The sequence below is a fragment of the Epinephelus lanceolatus genome, chromosome 11 (assembly GCF_041903045.1).
Source record: "Epinephelus lanceolatus isolate andai-2023 chromosome 11, ASM4190304v1, whole genome shotgun sequence".
NCBI lineage: Eukaryota > Metazoa > Chordata > Actinopteri > Perciformes > Serranidae > Epinephelus > Epinephelus lanceolatus.
The window spans coordinates 11,068,809-11,074,565 of NC_135744.1; positions in this window are offsets into that span (position 1 = coordinate 11,068,809).

Below are 5,757 nucleotides of genomic sequence, written 5' to 3' on the forward strand. Positions count from 1 at the left end.
AGGCCAGGTCATCTGCCGCAGCACTCCATCACTCTCCTTCTTGGTCAAATAGCCCTTACACAGCCTGGAGGTGTGTTTGGGGTCATTGTCCTGTTGAAAAATAAATGATCGTCCAACTAAACGCAAACCGGATGGGATGGCATGTCGCTGCAGGATGCTGTGGTAGCCATGCTGGTTCAGTGTGCCTTCAATTTTGAATAAATCCCCAACAGTGTCACCAGCAAAACACCCCCACACCATCACACCTCCTCCTCCATGCTTCACAGTGGGAACCAAGCATGTGGAATCCATCCGTTCACCTTTTCTGCGTCTCACAAAGACACGGTGGTTGGAACCAAAGATCTTAAATTTGGACTCATCAGACCAAAGCACAGATTTCCACTGGTCTAATGTCCATTCCTTGTGTTTCTTGGCCCAAACAAATCTCTTCTGCTTGTTGCCTCTCCTTAGCAGTGGTTTCCTAGCAGCTATTTGACCATGAAGGCCTGATTCGCGCAGTCTCCTCTTAACAGTTGTTCTAGAGATGGGTCTGCTGCTAGAACTCTGTGAGGCATTCATCTGGTCTCTGATCTGAGCTGCTGTTAACTTGCGATTTCTGAGGCTGGTGACTTGGATGAACTTATCCTCAGAAGCAGAGGTGACTCTTGGTCTTCCTTTCCTGGGTTGGTCCTCATGTGTGCCAGTTTCGTTGTAGCGCTTGATGGTTTTTGCGACTCCACTTGGGGACACATTTAAAGTTTTTGCAATTTTCCGGACTGACTGACCTTCATTTCTTAAAGTAATGATGGCCACTCATTTTTCTTTAGTTAGCTGATTGGTTCTTGCCATAATATGAATTTTAACAGTTGTCCAATAGGGCTGTCGGCTGTGTATTAATCTGACTTCTGCACAACACAACTGATGGTCCCAACCCCATTGATAAAGCAAGAAATTCCACTAATTAACCCTGATAAGGCACACCTGTGAAGTGGAAACCATTTCAGGTGACTAAATAGTCATGAAAATAAAAAAAACGCATTGAATGAGAAGGTGTGTCCAAACTTTTGGCCTGTACTGTATATGTGTGTATATATATATGTCTGTATATTTATAGATGTATATATATCTTTGTATATATGTGTGTGTGTGTGTATATGTGTATATAGACCGTTTCAAACTGGACAACATAAACATTCTAAATGGGTCCCTTTGTATTTCCTATTTGAATGTACAGCCAAAATTTACAGGTCACAGTGTATGCTTGTGAACCACATCTTGTTGCCGTCGCCATAAAAGACAACAAGTTAAAGTGCCACAGAAGTTAAGGTTTTTGGCTCAGAATATGAGAAAAGGATAACGGCCTTTTTACCATCTTTACCAAAAGTGTTTCTCCGTTAGTTTAGTGCTGAAGTATTTACATTGAATCATTCAGCATAACGTTTGCCAACCTTTGTTATTTCTGCGATTACATTTAAGTTAATGAAGCTAAGCTCCAGAAGTTAACGTTAGCTTAACTAGAGCCCTATGGACAACAGCTAACAATGATGTACGATCACCAAAGTACAAAACTAGAACAAAATAGGCTAATGAACTCCCAGCAAACGAGGTGACATGATGAACAACACAGCTAGGAGCTAACGTTAGGCTAACTTTAGCTAACGTTAGCTAGAGATGTTAAAGATAACTTTATATTTCTTCCCAGCAAAGTGACAATATGTTGCCTCAAACACAATGTTGACTTACCTTAAAACAGATGTAGACATCATTGTTAATCTTATTCACGTTGAGTTGATGTTGTGTGACGTTACCACACAACTTTATCCAAAGGAGACACTTTTCTCGGTTGAGATGTGGTTTAAAGTGTAAAAAATACACCTCGTCGCCCAGCCTCTCAGGATACCTTGTGTTGGAGTTGCATGTACCCCGTGCACACTGTTTGACCATGTTTAAACTTCAAATCTCCAAAAAAGCTCATAAAACCGAACAAACCTGACTTTCTGTAATGCATTTCAATGAACGTCCAGGCAGAGAATGTCCAAGTGTATGGGAATGGCAATACGCACTGTGATTGGCTCATCGCGTTTGAGGGCGGGACTAGCCATAGGTCAGTTGGCCAAAGGGGGGCGCTATAGCAACAGACTGAAATTGCAAACTTTGAATGGGCATATCTCATGCCCCGTGTGTCTTAGAGACATGAAACTTTGTACAGAGATGCCTCTCCTCATGAGGAACAAATTTGCCTCAACAACCCATAACTTGCAGTTATATAGATTTTCCACCATTTTGAAGTTTTTGAAAAACACTTAAAATCGATCTCTTCCTAGGAAGTTTGACCGATCTGCATGAAACTCGGTAAACATAATCTAGGGACCAATATCTAAAGTTCCCTTTTGGAAAAAGTTGGAAAACTTAGTAAAACTGAGCTTCTATAAGGCAATGAATATTGCAGAGAGCGTGGCTCATCACATCTCAAGGGTTTCACCCATCACCACACAACTTTGTAGACATATAACCACACATAATCTGAGGGGACCCCTCCATATTGACCCCATCAAACAAAATGGGGGCGCTAGAGAGCTAATTTCTTATTTAGGCCTAACCGCCATATCGATTTTTACTAAACTTGGTAGATATGTAGAACAGGACGCCTCAAGGTGACTGGAGAAATTTAACTCTAATTGGCAACTGGGTGGCGCTATAACAACAGAAAAATGCTTAAAAATGGCTAAAATGCAACCGATCACTGTGGCTCCCCCTGTGGCCGAATGTTTGTTTGTTTTTTCTCATTTTTGGCATGATTAAGTCATGGTATGGTGTGCTGTACATAATCACGGAAACTGTCAGTGTGTCATTCTGTCAGTCATTCTGTCTGTCCCACGTTTTTCTATTCACTGACGTGGTCAATCTATGTGAAACTGCACATAGGCATTGAGGATTGGCATAGGTAGAAGGTGGCAAAACTACTTTTTCCAAAAATTGCACTATTAGTATATTCTTTTACAAAGTCGCTTTTAATTGAATTGTATGTATTCACCCCACCAGTTACTGTGCACGCGTGTTGATAAATGTATCCACTTCAAACGGACATCAGCTGTAGCAGCGGCGTTACACTGTGCACGTGCGTTAATATATGCATCCACCTTAAACAGACATCATCTGAGCTGTAGCCGATAAAGGTAGGCATATTAATTACTTAATTACATTTACACTGCTAAAACATGCACATTGATGTCAAATTGACAAGCTAACCAATTGCCATGTTGTGTAGGTGTATGTGCGCGTGAAAACTTGCCCCATACCCCTCACCTTTGTGTGTCTGTGTGGTTGTGAGCGTAGCTAGGGGAGACTTTAGATATTGGTCAATCGTACTATCAAATTCACAAAAACTCTGTCTGAATACATTGCTCTTCTTAATGGGTTCAGCTGACTATTTAATCACCCTAACCCTAACCCTTTAGAAATGTTCCATCCAAATAAAAGAAACCAACAACAACAATAATGTGAAACTGCTCTATAAACTCCTAAAATTGCTTCCAATTTATTTTCACTTCATAAACTGAGAAATAGTTTTAAAAATAGACACAAATTATTTTTGGAAGAGTATGGCCTGTTTTGAGTCAGTATAATAACCTAATCATAGCTTTAAAAATGGAAAAAATGGAACATTTCTTTGAGACCCTCCTGAAGCATTTCCGTCTTTTACACTCTCTAAATTTATTTTGGATGAAGCCTTTAAAATAAAGCTGAGAAGGAAATAAAAGCCATAACACTACAAGCCTTACATCTACATAAAGTTGTTTGTTTGTTTTTCTTTATGAGGAGAGAAGAAGAGTTCAAAGCCTAATAATTACTTTCATATATCCAAAACTTATCAACACATACCAATATCTTAAACTTACCATTACTTATTTATAACCTAAACTTATCACTTGCCTGTATTCTAAACATATCAATAGTTACCAATATCTCAAACTTAGTGTTACTTATTTATGATCTTAACCTACCACTTCAATATTTATCATTATCTTAAACTTACATTACTCATTTAAAAACAGTTCCAAGAGTAAACGAAGGAAAGGGCTTCAGGAGGGTCTCACCCACCCAAACCCTAACCCTTCGGAAATGTCATATCCAAACATGTTTACTATTGTTTAAACAATTATTTGCTAGCAAACACTGGTTTAAAGTTTCTGGGAATTGTTTTCATGTATCAACAACATTAAAAAATGGATTTCAATGGACGATTTCCTTAAGACCCTCCTAAAGTCCTTTCTCCTTTTACAGTTTTAAATATATATGTAGAGTCCATTCATTTAATTTGAATGAAGAGATGTAAAACTTACCATGACTTAAAAACACCCTACTTTTTTTTTACCTTTATCTATAAATCTGTAGAATTAGATATCTGTTTTTAAGAGAAGACTAGTCATTACCCAGTAACAGTACAAAGTGTAAAAGAAGGTAAATGCTTCAGGAGGGTCTCACCCACCCAAACCCTTTGGAAATGTTCCATCCAAATATATGAAACCAACACCAACAATTATGTGTAACTGCTCTATAAACTCCTAAAAGTGCTTCCAACTTATTTTCACTTCATAAATTGAGAAATAGTTTGAAAAATAGACATTATAAATTATTTTGGACGAGTGTGTCGTGTTTTTAGTCATTTTAATAACCTAATCATAGCTTTAAAAATGGAAAAAACGGAACATTTCTTTGAGACCCTCCTGAAGCCTTTCCGTCTTTTACACTCTCTAAATATTCATTACCTAAATTCATCAGTACCTATTAATATCTGAAACTTACTATTTCTTATTTAAAACATAAACTTGACACCTATCTCTTAAATTTATCAGTGCTTACCAATATCTGAAACTTACCATTACTTATTTTAAACATAAGCTTAACACTTATTACCTAAATTTATCAGTACCAATTAATATCTGAAACTTACCATTACTTACTTACAACCTAAACTTACCTATATCATGAATGTATCAATACTTATCAATATCTGAAACTTACCATCTCTTATCTAAAACATAAACTTGACATCTACCTATCTCCTAAATTTATCAATGCTTATCAATATCTGAGACTTACCATTTCTCATTTAAAACATAAACTTGACATCTATCTATCTCCAAAATTTATCATTATTAATATCTGAAACTTTCCATTACTTAACCTAAACATAACAGTAAAAAGAGTAAAAGAAGGAAATGGCTTCAGGAGGGTCTCGTCCACCCTAACCCTAACCCTTTAGAAATGTTCCATCCAAATATATGAAACCAACACCAACAATTATGTGTAACTGCTCTATAAACTCCTAAAAGTGCTTCCAACTTATTTTCACTTCATAAATTGAGAAACAGTTTGAAAAATAGACATTATAAATTATTTTGGAAGAGTGTGTCCTGTTTTTAGTCATTATAATAACCTAATCATAGCTTTAAAAATGGAAAAAATGGAACATTTCTTTGAGACCCTCCTGAAGCCTTTCTGTCTTTTACACTCTCTAAATATTCATTACCTAAATTCATCAGTACCTATTCATATCTGAAACTTACCATTACTTACTTACAACCTAAATCGAATACTTATCTATATCATAAATGTATCAATACTTATCAATATCTGAAACTTATCATTTCTCATTTAAAACATAAACTTGACATCTATCTCCTAAATTTATCATTATCAATATCTGAAACGTGCCATTACTTAACCTAAACATAACAGTAAAAAGAGTAAAAGAAGGAAATGGCTTCAGGAGGG